Genomic DNA, 16,394 nt, shown 5'->3' on the forward strand with positions numbered 1-16,394 from the left:
CCACTGTAAACAAGTTATTCTTTGTGGAGGAAACTGAAATATGGGATGACAGAACGGCCTGGCAGTAGCTGCATGTTGCATACTGTGTCATACACAAATTAACTGTACCTATCTTTATTGGTTGTCTAAACTGATCATTTTCGATTCATAACTATACAGGACAAATACAATAAACCACAACTCTCTCTAGGCATGATATTCAGCCGGCACTATAACTTTATCCCCAACTGCCAAGTCACACACACACACACACACACACACACACACACACACACACTTGAACACCATACTTGAAACCTGATATAATACAATGTATGGTTTCCGGCTGAATAAATGTCATTCCAATTTAACCGCAAACGGTTCAATATTTCCGGAATGAGTTCTGTGACTTAATAGCCCGGTCAAAGTTATCTTACAGCCCATGGTACAGAGTGTCTTGAAGAGGAAGTTTAAGCTGTTGCCGAGCGCAGGCTAGATACGATACTAGATACAGCCACTTCTAAACAACTAACATATGTTGCCCTTAACAGTATCCCTCATTCTCAATGTGGGCTTTGCACTCAGCTTGTTTCTTGCACATTTCACTTCTGTCTGCGATGGCGCCATTTTATATATGATTAATACTGCCTTTAGGCGATTCATTTTAAGAAATCCACTTGTTTAGAAAGACTTATGAGAACTTTAAAGTTTTGTAAACGCCAAGTGCAGCATTGTATTATTTATTCCGTGAATTTAGTAGAGCTGCCAGCTTATAATACACGAGCACATACCCGATGTTTTATATATATATATATATATATATATATATATATATATATATATATATATATATATATATATATATAGAGTGTCCCGGAAGTTAAGTCAAAAACTTTGGGAAATGATAGAGGAGGGAATTCTAAGGAAAAAATGTTATATGAACATATGTCCAAATCCCAACCGTTACGGAGCTACAGTTACTGATGACCTTATGGGTGACTTATGAAGGAGACCATTTTCGCCCATAAGGTCATCAGTAATTGTAGCTCCATAACGGTTGAGATTTGGACACATGTTCATATAACATTTTTTGCTTAAAATTCTCTCATCTGTCATTTCTCAAAGTTTTTGATAAAGCTCCAGGGACACCCTGTATATATATGTAGAAACTTCACTTCACCGTGAACATACAGTATGTATACAAAATAACCACAGGAGAAATGAAAGGAGCGACAGTGAGTACTTTTGTATATTACATCTTCAGACAGAGTAAGACAGAAACGTTAAGGGTGGACGTCTTTTACGCACACCCGCAGCAGGGAGTGGCACACAGAACAAAGGATGAACTGAATTTTTACCTGCAGCTTAACTTATGGTCACCTGCAGAAGGGAGTGGTACACAACAAAGGATGACCTGAATGTAAAAATAGGCGATGCACAGAACAATAGTACCTTTCTTTCTCATTTTTTTCTTTTCTTCCTTTGGGATGCACCTGACAAAAGGGAGGGGGAGGAGGAGGGGAGGAAGGGGGAGGGGGAGGGAGGGGTAAGAGGGAAGGGGAGAGGGAGGAGGAGGGGATAAATAATGCAGCTTAACTTAAGACCTAGAGGATTAATGCTAGGTGTGTCCCACACAGGTGTGACTACACTACCAGGAGACGACAGGGATCAGTCAATTGTTAGGACAGTTTTCACAGTCTTCCCTAACCTTTCGGGCCCGAACGTGTGTCGGGCCCGAACCAAAAGCATCTATGGGTTTCACAGTCGCTCCGAATGGCTTTCGAGAGCTTACTAATGTGGGGACATGTGCGTGTGTTGATGAGGTAGGGTTGGTAGTTCTGGGTGGTGAAAGCATGAAAAAGACACCTAGCCCAGCACTTTCCATATGTTGAGAATATTGAGAAATTGGAATGTAATTATTGTGATGAATAACATAGCTGGAAAATCCACTTCACACTGTTCTTACTAATATATTCAGGAGTGAAGACATTCGTAAGAAGGCAGCAAAAATAACGAATAGGAAACGTCATCGGAATGAAGAGCTAACTAACGGCAACCTCACCATACTCCTACTAAGAAATCGAACGTAAGCTGAAGCGTGATGAATGCTGAGCATTGTAAAAAAGTCTTAAGTAAAAATAACCATGAAGAAGTAACATGTATAATAATGAGTGATGGTGTGATTTATTAACGGGTATAGAGTTAGTACATGAACATGTTATTTCTTCTAAACGAGGTGTTAGCTAAATCGGGCATCAGATATTAGAAATTTTATGAAAATATGCATTAGACAACGATTCTCGTATTTCTTTTGGGTCCGTCTGTTGTGAAGCCTCCACCAGTCTGCGAAAGTCTAATATTCGAATACATAGTAGAAAGTCTCATAAAAGTACACAAACATAGTTTTCTTCTCAATACCGGGTGTGTTATTTATCTCAGTATTATTACATTAGGTATCTAATATTGAAATATTAACGGAAATATGTTACATATAACTATCCTTTACTTTATTACTTTCGGGACCGTCTGTTGGGGAGGCCAGGTCCCACAACAATGTTCCAATAATTTGTTCGGGACGTCCCAAATGCCATCCCCACCGGAGGCCTCGGAAGGCTGGTTGGGGGCGACTGTGGAAACGAAAACGTGCGTTCGGAGGTGAGTAGGCTGTTGGAGACTGCATTGGGGATGACTGTGAAAACGGCCCTTAGTCTGGGGGATACTGCTTTAAAATTAATTCAGTTAACAATTTATCACACTTAAAATGACCATAGCTCATGTTTCCATTCCTTTCATATGTGCCAGAAATTAGGCAAGATTCTATTACATTTCTACTAAGGAGTAGACTGTAGCACCAGTCGAACAGGGCATTACTCCCGAGGTGGATGGCAAGCTGGAGATAGGGAGAGCTGGAGTTTCCGTTTCACCAGCCCTCAGGACTTGATCCTGACCATCCCCCTTTGCTGAACATTTTCACTGCATACACTTACACAGAGAGTAGGCCAGCATGCTCCCTTAACCCATCACGTCCCGAGGTTTTTTGCACCTCCGACACCCCCCAATCCCGAGCTATTTTGGAAAAAAAAATTTTGGCTAAAACTTCTGCTTTTGTTGAGAAACAAAGGAAAATCACCAAGAAAGAGCTAACCGTGGTCCATAAGTGGTCGGAACACGTGAGGTCCCCCACACCAGGTATTGTATTCTATCATTGACGTGTGAGGCACTCACGTTTTCTATGGTAGGAAATATTGAGAGAAACAACAAACAACACCTCTACATTTATTGAATTTGAACTAATAAACAATAAGAGTAACAATAAAATGAATTTCAATCACATATATATGAAAAATAAGCATTGTACCTTCACGCGAGCATAGCGAGTTAGGTCCAAGTGGTAACATGCTATGTGCTAAGTTTCTTGTATCAGTCAACATATCATTTTTTCTACTTGTATACTTCTGTTTCATTGACATTTTACCAATTTTTACTGTTTGTAAATGTTTTCAGATGTTTTCATTCATTACGATGACATGCAGCATAAGTATAGCGCACATCTGCTTACTAAGCGCACTCGCTATGACTCGTATTTCAACATACCCAATTGTTTTATCACTTTCCTATTATTTTTTTCTTTACATAGAACCTTTCCTCCACCACTGTAAATGTTTTCAATTATTTACATTCATTACGAGGGCATTTAGCAAAATGCTAGCTCATAGAGGATGAAGTTCGGGAATATTGGGGAGCATAAGACATGCTGGGGAGTGGTTCCTCCCCATCTTCCCCCTCCATCACAACACCACGTGATTTTTCACGCATCCTCACTTGCCCACATGTTTGGGGATATTGGGGAGCATAAGACGTGCTTGGGAGTGGTTCCTCCCCACCTTCCCCCTCCATCACAACCCCACGTGATACAGGACGCACCCGCACTTGCCCACGTGATACCCCCCGCCGCCTCACACTACCTAGGGAGAGCAATGACTCACTCTCACCACTCTCACTTTCCATACTCCTCCTTGCACTTTTCCTTTAACTCCCCACTCCCTCCACGGCACTTCCTACCTCCCCAAACAAAATACTAGGCCCATACCTGCTTGTCCGACGTGGTGTGTGCTCGGGGCCACAATGAGTAATTACCTCACGTCCATACCACGTGGCAGCACGTCCCATGGCTCCATCCTCATCCTCGTCCTTGTCATCAAATTCGGGTTCCACATCACGTTGGGGCTGGGCATAGGATGTTGCATGTGGTTTTTTGGCCGGCTGCCCCTCTCTAGCAGCACGGTAAGTCACGTACTGCCGCTTCCTGGGGGACGGGACTCCTTCATCACTGCTGGTGGTTTCCTCCTCCTCTGGCTGCGCATAATCTTTCTCAAGAACCTTGTCGTCCAGTGAGGAATCACTGTCGCCTGTAAAGGCATCCAGGGCAGCTTGAATTTTGTCCTCTGAGACATCTCTCTTTGTCATGTCTGAGCAGGACCGTTGCTAACAGGTGAGTGACCGAGCCACGGGTGAGCGCTGGTCGCGAGGGGTCGCCGAGAGTCCCCGCCTGGTGGCAGGTAGGGGAAGGTCGAGCAACGATACGTACCGAAAATCAAGTGCGAAATTTGAAAATTGTACAAATTATGCACCTTGCAATTGCGCGACGTACCAGTACGTCGCCAGGACTGGCAAATGCAAAATGTTGCAATGTACCCATACGCCAACGGGATGCGGCGGGTTAACCTGCCACATCCAGACCGATTTTCCACCACTGTCTCCCCCCAAGTTGAGGCCAATTTTGGAGAAAAAAATTTTTTTGGCTTAAACCTCCGCCTTTGGTGAAAAACATCGAAAATTCACAGAGAAATCACTCACCTGAGGTTTAACCCACCCCGTCCCGTCGACGTATGGGTACGTTGCAACTATTTGCATTTGCCAGTCCCGGCGACGTACCAGTATGTCGTGCAATTGCAAGGTCCCTAATTTGCACAATTTTCAATTTTCGCGCGTGATTTTTCGTATGTATACACAGGACACCTTCCTCTATTCCTCTACAAGATGCCAAGCAGGGACAATGCCTTACACCACATAACCTCCCCCTCCCTCCCTCACGCCATTGTCTCGGCAATGGACCTGTTACCAGTGACCTGGCTAGTAAAGATATTCAGGGCCAGAGTGATTCCCCAATTGATGACAATGTGGAGGACAATGTTTACATAGCATTAGAAGAAGAAACAGCCAGAAATAATGATCAGGTAATGTGGCAAAAAAAGGTCAGGTATGGTGATTAGTTAGTGAGTGAAACAATGCTTATAATGTCTTTATTACTGCTTGAAAACCAATATACTCTCATACTACATATACATTCGTACTAAGTAAAAAAATAAATACCGTTTATGAGTGGATAAAATAGTTACCCTTCCATAGAACTCGTTTTCTTTGGTGCCAGCATGTTAGAAAACCCAGTCAGGTAAGGAGGAACTCCTACCTGGATTGGGTATTTTAAACCTCAGGTGAGCGATTTCTCTATGAATTTTTGATGTTTCTCACCAAAAGCGAAGGTTTTAGCAAAAAATTTTTTTTTCGAAAATACCTCGGGATTGGGGGATGTCGGAGGTGCGGAAAACCTCGGGACGTGACGGGTTAAAATACTCAATACAGGTAGCAGTACTCCTTACCTTACTGGGTTTTCTATCAGGCTGGCTCCAAAGAAAATGAGTTCTATGGGAGGGTAACTATTCCACACCACTCATAAGCAGTACTTATTTATTAATTTGGTACGAATTTATCTGTAGTACTAGAGTATATTGGTTTTCAAACGGTAATATAGGCAATATAAGAATTGTTTCACTCACTAACTCATCAACATACCTGAACTTTTTTGGCGACAATATCTGATCATCATTTCTGACTGTTTCTTCCTTTAATGCTACGTAAACTTTGTCCTCCACATTGTCATTGATTGAGGAATCACTCTGGCCCTGAATGTTTTTATGGGCCAGGTCACTGGTAACAAGTGAATTGCTAAGACAGTGGCGTGCAGTGGGGGGTCATGTGGGTAAGGCATTGTCCCTGCCTGGCATCTTGTAGAGGAAGGTGTCCTGTGTATACATACCCAAAATCACGTGCAAAAATTGAAAATTGTGCAAATCATGAACCTTGCAATTGCGCAACATACTGGTACGTAGATGGGTCTAGCTGTGACAAAACGTTGCAACGTACTCATATGTGAATGGGACGTCTCAGGTTAATACCTCTACCTTTAACTGTCTACATCACACTACATGTGCATAACATATCACACCTACTATTCACTCTCTTTAGTAATGGCCGATGTAATGTACTATCAAATGAAGTGGTACCTCAGATTGCCACCACCGGCAGGGTAGGGCTGGCGGAACAGGGTCCTCCCGGTCACCATGGAGCAACTGTGCCAGCATCGACTGTTGCTATTTCCAGTAATGCTCGTCAGTGAAGAAGTGAAAGTGCGGCCTTATTTTTCACCAACATCCGCAGCCTTACCACAAATTTAAACTCAGTTCATTTATTCCTTCAGTCCATATCCCCTTTGGCTCTTTTCCTCACAAAACCACAAATCTCACCCTCTACTGATATATCCCCATTTTGTTTTCACGGTTACCATCTCCTTACAAACTTTCGTAACAAGGGTGGCACCTGTTGCTATATCAAATCCCAATAAACATGGACACTATTTTAAACTACACTTCATCCAGTTTTGATTACTCATTGTGTAAACTAAATTGTTAAAATATTACCAAATAGATTTGTGTAGTTTATCGCTCCCCCGGTGCTTCTTCAGAACCCAGTGTATTTGATTCTATATCCACACAGGTGTGTAACCGTAACCTTGCCCTTTTCACCGAAATTACCATTTTGGGTTATTTTAACATACATAACGTTGAATGGTTATTGCATTCTGCCAGGACTGATGATGCTGGTCTAGAGTGTGAGCTTTTTGCAGAATCATTTAATCTCACCCAGCTGGTAAAACAACCAACCAGAAAACCTGATAATCCTGACCATAATACCCATCTCTTGGACTTATTCTTGACAAATAATCCAGATCAATACAGGATAGAGGTACTGTCACCACTTGGATCCTCTGACCACAATCTCATCAAAGCCTCATTAATTAACCCCCCCACACCTCCTCATTCTGAACCTGTCAGGGTGACCCGATGGCACTTTGATAGGGCAAACTGGGATGGATTAAGAAATTATCTTGCTGACATTCCATGGCAGTCATTCTTCTCTACTGATCCCAGTTCTACGCAGTCCCACATTTGTGACTTAATACTAGCTGGTATGAATTTATTCGTACCATGTGAACAGTTCAGTAAAAGATCGAACTCTCCAAAATGGTTTGATGGCAATTGTGCCAGAGCAACAGCCCATAAGTCATTAGCTTATAACTCTCACTTAACCTGCCGCATCCCGGCAAATTTTTCACCAGTGACCCCCCCAATCCTGGCAGATTTTGGAAAAGTTTTATTTTTTTTGGCTAAAACCTCCACTTTTTATGAGAAACATCGAAAATTCAGAGAGAAAGTGCTCAGTTGAGTATAGAAATACGGTAGAAGTAAGAGTACCTTTACCTTGTTACCATGTTCGCACAGGCCAGGCTCGAGAGAAAATATTTTCTATGAGAGGGGTAGCTATTTCAAACATTCATAATTGGTTAGATGTTTATTTACTTGGTACGAATTTATATGTAGTACAAGAGTACATTGGTTTTCAGACAGTAATATAGGCAATATAACCATTGTTCAATCACCAAAAACATCAACAAATGGCACCTTCTTTTATGACTTTACCACCTCATCACTTCTGCTTGCATCTTCCTCTGGCTTATTTCTTCCTTTGTCCTCCACCTCAGGAATCACTTTCGCCTTGAATTTCGGCATTGGAGAGACCTTGGTGCGACATGTCTATACTGGCCAGGTCACTGCTAACAGGTGAGTTGCCAAGAAAATGGCATGCGGGGGGGAGAAGGGGGTCAAGTGGGGCCAGGCATTATCCTCGCCTGGTGTTGGGTAGAGGAAGGTTTCCCTCATATGCCTACCAAAAATCACCCGTGAAACTTGAAAAATGTGCAAATGACGGACCTTGCAATTGCATAACGTATGGATACGTCATTGGGTGTTACTGTGATAAAATGTGGTGACGTATCCATACGTCGTCGGGATGCAGCGGGTTAAAATCAAGAACATCTGAATCACTCTCTCAATTTAAAATTGCCAGAAATCATTCAAAAACTGTAATAAATCTAACTAAATCAAACATTCTTCAAAAGCAAGCATCATAACTACTTAACCCCTTAAGACCACAATTGTTTCAGGCAGGATACCTCCCACAACTACAATTCGGGGGTGTTTTGGCAACTTTCACCAAGGGCAAATTGACTGTGTTCTGGCTAATGAGGAAGAATTTACACACCTGACAACACAATCCATACCCCCGTAGACCTAATGGTTACTGCATAATCACGTGTCAAAGTTCAAATGAAGTTTATGATAGTTATCCCTCGAAAACAATCGAAACCATGAAAATTTTTATAACTACCTATTTTTCTTAATGAAACAGGTCATTTCAAAGTGTTTTGTCACACCAACCATGAAAACAGGCTTATGTAGGTGTGGGGAGATTACTAGACTGTAGGGAGATAAAGTAGGCTGTGGAGAGTAGGCCAATAGGTACAGAGGTTGGAAATAACCAGCTCGCATGAAAAGAAAGCACTTGAATGTGTTCTGTAACATCTACCATGAAAACAGGTATGTATGTAGGTGTGGGGAGATAATTAGTGTGGGGAGTAGGTCTACAAGGCCTTGGTGGTACTTGAGGAGAAAAATTTTGGCAACAACCAAATTCTCTTGTGGAAACCCTCCATTTCAATGGGATTTGTCATACCAGTACATAAAAACAGGTGTGTATGTAGGTGTGGGGAGATAAAACAGGTGTGAGGAGTAGCCATATAAGGTTTCATAGTCATTCCCAAATTAACACAGATGCATATAAATGTTTATAACCATCAAGGACATCAAAATATAGTTGAATAATGCTATAAATGGATGCATAAGAAAGGGAAAAAAAAACAATAATTTGTTTCTGATTTCTCTTTTTACTGTCCTAACTTCTCGTTACACATTTATCGCACCATTACAATTATCACATTATCATTACACTGTATCACACTTACCATTACAATTGTCACATTATCATTACACTCCATCACACTTATCATTGGCAACAACCAAATTCTCTTGTGGAAACTTTCCATTTCATTGGAATTTATCACACCAGCCATGAAAACAGGTGTGTTTGTATGTGTTGGGAGATGAAACAGGTGCGGCAAGTAGCCCTACAAGGCCTCATAGTCTTTCGAACTCTAACACAGACGGACACTACTCAGAGGTACTAATCTGGGCAGGTAGGGAGAATAAAAAAAAAAAAAAGTAAGATGCGTCGTATGTAGTACAACATACAGCATTCTCCAACTATATACGTACAGAAACTGGTAGGTACGAAGTGAGAAATGAACAGAGTGCGGTGTAAAAATTTGGGAAGTAGTAGGTACGTACATCAGGCCTGACACTCGGGGGCCTGTTAGGGGTTGGAAGGGTAGTGAGGGACAAGGATGGAGAGATGGGGTGGGGCTTGGGGGGGACGAGGCTAGCAGGGAGGGAGGAGGGGCAAGAGAGGGTGGAAAGGGACACAGGTTGTTGTGGGAGGAGAGATACAGATGCGTGGAGAGGTGGGAGAGTGATGGGGGACAAGGAGGGCGTGAGGGAGTGGAGTAGAGGGTGGCAGGGAGGCGGCTGAGAGGGGGATGTCTCCCCACTGCCCAGGTTGGTCCAATCCCCCCTTACGCTGCATCAAGGGCGAGTTCTCATTGGCCTGAAGCTATGTACGTCATAATCAGGGTGGAGCAAGCACTCCACAGTTTTTTACAGGCCTTGTTCAATTGATGTGATTAGGCATTTTGGCATAAAGCTCAAATCGCATCAATTGATGCGATTAGGACTTAAGGGGTTAACAACCCTAATGACAATAGAATATTCTGGTCAACTCTTAATTCTTTCAATAATAATTTTAACAAGTCATCTTCCATTCCCCCACTAAAATCTTCAGATGGCAACATTACAAATGACCCGCGTGGGAAAGCGGATATTTTTGCCAGTACATTTGCCAGAAACCCTACCATAGACGATACCAGCCAGAATGTTCCAGTACTAGAACTTGACTATCCCGAAATTGCCCCACTTAAAATACAGACAAGATATGTAAAATCTATCCTAGACAATTTACCTACCAACAAAGCTCCAGGCCCAGATGGAATTCCGCCAATTGTTTTGAAAAAGTGTTCGCCTGAACTTGCCTCTGTTCTAGCTAAATTATTGAGACTATGCATACGTACTTCTTTATTCCCAAATTTATGGAAAGAAGCCAATATCCACCCAATTCCAAAGACAGGAAGTTCCTCTGACCCCCTCTGATTACAGACCAGTAGCTGTCACATCTCTTGGCAAGGTATTTGAAACTATAATTAATAAGCACATTGTTAAACATCTTGAATCCAACAACTTAATTAGTGATCAACAATATGGTTTTCGCCACGAAAGATCCACCACTGACATACTCAATCTCTTAACTCATACCGTCTATCAATCAATTGATCTACAAGGAGAAACTCATGCAGTAGCTCTTGATATTTCTAAAGGTACTGACGGAGTATGGCACCGTTCCCTGCTGTCCAAATTCCCTTGCTATGGACTAACATCTTTTGTTCCTTTGATTTATTCATATCTTAGTGACAGGAAAATAAGAGTAAAAGTATATGATGTATATTTCAATTTTCCCTCAATTAACGCCGGCATGCTGCCGGGGTCAGTTCTGGCGCCAACCCTATTCTTGGTTCATATTAATGATCTCTTATCAGTCACCCACAATCCCATTCACTCTTATGCAGATGTCTGAACACTACACAATTCATTCACACTCAGACATCCATTTACAAAGTCTAATATCTCTACCTCTCAACTCAGGACAGCCATCTCCATAAATCAAGACCTATCTACGATCAGTGAATGGGGACAAAACAACCTTGTCTCATTTAATGCTAGTAAAACTAAATATATACAATTTTCAAATAGACAGTTATTGCCAGATTCGTACATTATCTTCAGTGCTACTAATATTACCATCTCCAAAAGTATTGATATTCTTGGCGTCTCACTTAACAATGCCCTCAGATGGACCTCTCATGTTAGATCACTTGCTATAACCGCCTCCAAAAAACTTGGATTGTTGTACAGAGTCTGTAACTTCTTCACTGATGAGTAGATAGCTATAATTTATTAGAGTCATGTGCGTTCTCAGCTTGAATATTGCTCACCCTTGTGGAATGGATGTGGAGAGGTTGCATTAAAACAACTAGACAAAATCAGAACAAAGCTGTTAGAATTATTAACAACCCTGGCATTACCTCCCCTGGAAGTAAGAAGGAATGTTGCCTCCCTTGCATTATTTTACAGATATTATTATAGCAAAATGCTCAGACGAAGTTGCGTCCATGGTGCCACCTTTCCATGTCTTCCCTCGTGCTGCACGGGCATCCGGTAGCGCTCATGACTGGAATGTAAGTCAGCCATATTGGAGAACTTCTGCCTATCAGAATTCTTTCATTCCCCAAACTGTATCTCTCTGGAACCCGCTTCCCTAGAGATGTTTCCCTCCAAATTTCAACCAACAGCTGTCCAAGTCTAACTATTACAGATATTTTATGACGAAGGACGCCGGTAATCTGGTGTATTGATTATTATTTTTTATTCATTTGTTTTTCCTTCCTCCGTTGTTATTTAAAAAATAAAAAAAAAGCTTTTTGATCTTTCTAGAACGTAGAGCCTGCACAGTCAATATGATGATCAGTGGATGCTTTGTGATGAAATAAACCACTAATCTGTGGGTCTGTCCTTACACTGTATTTATGTTGTGAGATTCTAGTGTCCAAATTTTTTCCGGAGTGTCCTATGTAAAATTAGTTACAGCTTTTACCCAGGATTTTGTAAACGATGCCTGTAATACTGAATGGGCTGTTCTTGATGATTTTTTTTTTATGGCGTTCTCTTATTTGAATACTACTTGTACATTAAGTTTCTTCGGTATGTGAATAACAGCAAGAAAATTTTCATGGAAGGGGAGGGCAAGGGTTCTTTGAATATTCTGGCGATCTGGCCTATTAGATTTCCCTTCAAGGAATCGTTTCTTGGCTGTATTGTGACACTGAGTTAGTATACTCTGTGGATATTTTAGCTTCTTTCCAATGTTCTGAGTCATTTTTAGTTAATCATCTAAAAATTCTGGGTCTGAAATTGTATATGCTCTTATGTACATGGATATGAACACAGATCTTTTTACATTAAAATGATGGTTTGAATAATACTGCACATAGGGCCTAATATTTGTAGGTTTTCTGTATTTTGCATTGTGAACTCATCTTTTTCCTTCGAAGGCAAATTTTACACACAAAAATTTGGTATGGGCATGGGTAATCCCCTCTCCCCAGTTCTGGCAAATATTTACATGGAATACTTTGAGAAACATTCACTGACGTCCGTAAATAAAATAATTATTTCTTATCAGTATTCACCAAGGAAAATCAAGACCTGGTCCCTCAGGCAGCAAATATTTACAATGATAATGCGGAAAATATTCTTAGTATAATAACCATTAGTAAGGAGGACGTATTGAAAGAAATTAATAAGTTAAAACCTCAAGAATCGCCAGGTCCAGACGATATATATACAAAAATTATAAAAAGTACCAAAGAAGAATTATGTCAGCCCTTTTTAACGTTATTCAATAACTCTTTAATTTCAGAAGTTCCAGAGGCGTGGAAGACTGCAAAGGTAGTGCCCATCTTAAAACGGGTGATAAATCACCTGCGTCGAATTATTGTCCGATAAGGCTAACGTCAATAGTAGGAAAAATGTTCAAGTCAATTTTGGCAAATAAGATTAGAGAACACTTATATTTAATCTTATAAACGAAAGCCACCACAGATTCAGGCAAGGACGATCCTGCTTCACAAACTTCTTGTCATTCTACTCGGAGGTCTATGAGGCAGTAGATAGCGATAAAGCTTACGATGTTATTTATCTGGACTTTAGCAAAGCTTTTGATAGGGTCCCACACGAAAGGTTAGTTAGAAAGGTTCGAGCACACGGTATAGACGGTGATATCTTAGAATGGATAGAATCCTGACTGAAAGGACGAAAGCACAGAGTATTAATAAATGGAACAAGTTGGATTGGGGATTAGTAACTAGCAGTGTACCAAGAGTTCAGTACTCAGTCCCTTATTATTTATTGTATATATATATATATATATATATATATATATATATATATATATATATATATATATATGATCTAGACTTAGGAGTCACTAGCAGCATCAGCAAATTTGCCGACGATACAAAAATAGGGCGTATCATTAACTCGACTGACGATTGCCATAACTTACAAAAAGACCTTGATACATTGTCCAAATGGTCTAAAACTTGGCAAATGGAATTTAACGTTGAAAAATGTAAAGTACTTAACGTAGGCAAGACCATTGGAGACACTAAATACAGCTTAGATAACAAAGAAATTAGCAAATCGGAATGCGAGAGGGATCTAGGAGATATTGTTAGTAACGACCTTAAACCAAGGCAACAGTGTATTAATGCGAGAAATAAAGCAAATAGGGTTTTAGGATATATTTCGAGAAGCGTGAGCAATAGGTCATCAAAAGTAATACTGGAACTTTATATAGCATTAGTAAGGCCACATTTAGACTCCGCAGTGCAATCTTGGTGTCCTTATTATAGAATGGATATTAACTCGTTAGAAAATGTACTGAGATGAATGACAAAAATGATAAATGACGTTCGGAACCTGTCATATGAAGACAGACTGAAAAGACTAAGTCTGCATTCGCTAGAGAGGCGTAGAGTAAGGGGAGACTTAACAGGGTTTTTTAAGTGGATGAAGGGTATAAATAAGGGAGATATAAGCAAGGCACTTAAAGTGAGCATACAGGATAGAACTAGAAGTAATAGTTTCAAACAAGAAAAATTCCGTTTCAGTAAGGAAATAGGTAGAAATTGGTTTGTTAATAGAGAAGTAGACGACTGGAATAATCTACCTAGTAGTTGCTGCCTTTTCCATTGAGAGTTTCAAGCATAGGTTAGATAAACATTTGACAAAGAAGGGGTGGGTATAGAAAAAAAAAATCTTATAACCAATACTAATTCATAAATTTTCCTTTTCAGGTTACACTAATATAGTCTCTATTCTCCTTTCACACTCTCCTATAAAATGTCCATGCCAGTTTTTCTATATGCGTGGAGTTCTTTCTGACTTTTTCCTGCCGGCTTCGGCTGGAGGGTTTGGAGGGCGGGGGAGAGCCTTCTTCTTTGCTATCATTATCTCATTCTAGTAGTTCAGTTACTTTTCTAGGAGCTGCCTAGCATGGGCCAACCGGCCTACTGCAGTTAGCCTCTCTTCTTATGTTCTTATGTTAAGGAGCAAAACATAGTTTGGCTATGATACGTTGATAATATCCTGTGCTTCTGGCCTAATAGTCTTCCCATTGATGATTTTCTCCTGAAAGTAGATTCGTTGTTCAATCGATTAAGTTTACTCATGAGATGGAAATGGATAATGAATCGCCATTTTTGGATGTAAAAGTTGTGGAAGCAATGAAGAAAATTAAATTGGGGAAAGCCCCAGGAATTGATGGAGTGTGTGGTGAAATGCTGAAGCATGGAGGAGACATAGTGGTAGAATGGATGTGGAAGATGTGCAGATTGGCCTGGGAGGAAGGTAGAGTCTTGGAGGATTGGAAATCAGGTATAATTATTCCCTTGTACAAAGGAAAAGGGGAAAAAGAAGTGTGTGGTAATCATAGGGGCATTTGTCTTCTTAGTATAATAGGAAAAGTGTATGGTAGGATATTTATTGACAGAGTTAGAGAAAGAACAGAGGAATTAGTTGGAGAAGAACAGGGAGGATTTAGGAAGGGAAGAGGTTGTGTAGATCAGATATTCATTCTTAGATCTTTAGTGGAAAAGTTTCTAGAGAAGGGAAAGAAGTTGTATGCGGCTTTCATGGATTTGGAGAAAGCATAGGGTGGATAGACAAGGATTGTGGAGAGTATTAAGAATATATAGAGTAGATGGAAAGTTGTTGAATGCTGTGAAAATTATGTATGATGGTGCTAAGGCTTCAGTGCGTGTGGATGGTGAACTAAATGAATTTTTCTCTTTGGAGGTTGGGTTGAAACAGGGATGTATCATGTCTCCATGGTTGTTCAATCTGTTCATGGATGGGGTAATAAAAGAGGTACAAGGTAGGGTAGTGGATGTTGGAGTGGCCCTGGTGAGGGAGGATAGTGTTCGGAAACTCCCTGTACTGTTGTTTGCAGATGATACTGTGTTGTTGAGTGAAGACGAAGGGGAGCTGCAAGGCTTGGTGGATGAGTTTGGGAGAATGTGCAAGAAACGGAATCTAAAGGTGAGTGTAGGGAAGGGTAAAGTGATGGTCTTTGAGAGAGATGAAGTCAGTGAATGTACAGCGAGATTGGATGGTGAGGAATTGGAAAATGTGAGTACGTTTAAGTACTTGGGTAGTGTGATGAATAAGGATGGAGGTTTGGAGGGTGAAGTGCGTGAAAGGGTACAGCAGGGAAGAAAGGTTGCTGGTTCTTTGAAAGCAGTGAGAAGAAACAGGGAAATGAGCATGGAAATGAAAAAGTTACTACATGAAAGTATTGTGATACCAACTCTAAAGTATGGAAGTGAAGCTTGAACGTTGTTGGAAGGACACAAGTCAAGAGTGAGAGCAGTGGAAATGAGTTATTTAAGAGGAGCCTGGGGAGTCACATGGAGAGACAGGCTGACGAATGAGGATATAAAGGAGCGTTGTGGTGTGGATGTAGATGTGATAGGAAGTGTTATGAGGAACACACTGAGGTGGTTTGGCCATGTGGAGAGGATGGAGGGTGAAAGACTGACGAAGAGAGTGTATGTCAGTGAGGTGGAGGGGGGAAGAGGGAGGGGGAGGCCGAGAATGAGATGGAGGGATGGGGTGGAGAGGTATATGAGAGAGGGGTGTGTGAGTTGTGAGCAGGGCAGTGAAATGGTGGGGGACAGGACGACGTGGAGGCGATTTGTTTGTGGCCACCCCAAACGGGGTTGAGGCGTCTGGCAATAGATAGATAGATAGATAAAAAAGTTATCACGGACCAAAATGTGTCACGGACCAAAATGTTTTGAAGACTAAGGTATACAGAAAACCTACAAATACTAGCTCATATGTGCAGTATTATTCAAACCATCACATTAATGAAAAAAGATCTGTGTTCATATC

General features: G+C 41.0%; 1 protein-coding gene across 1 annotated transcript in view; it reads right to left on the bottom strand.

The window, feature by feature from the left end:
* Positions 1 to 16,394, bottom strand: part of LOC145413673 (UDP-glucosyltransferase 2-like) — a 195,394-nt gene that overhangs the window by 12,902 nt on the left and 166,098 nt on the right. The window lies entirely within an intron of this gene.

The sequence above is a fragment of the Coenobita brevimanus genome, chromosome 97 (genome assembly GCF_032717465.1).
Source record: "Coenobita brevimanus isolate Jiangsu-jjx chromosome 97, ASM3271746v2, whole genome shotgun sequence".
Taxonomy (NCBI): domain Eukaryota; kingdom Metazoa; phylum Arthropoda; class Malacostraca; order Decapoda; family Coenobitidae; genus Coenobita; species Coenobita brevimanus.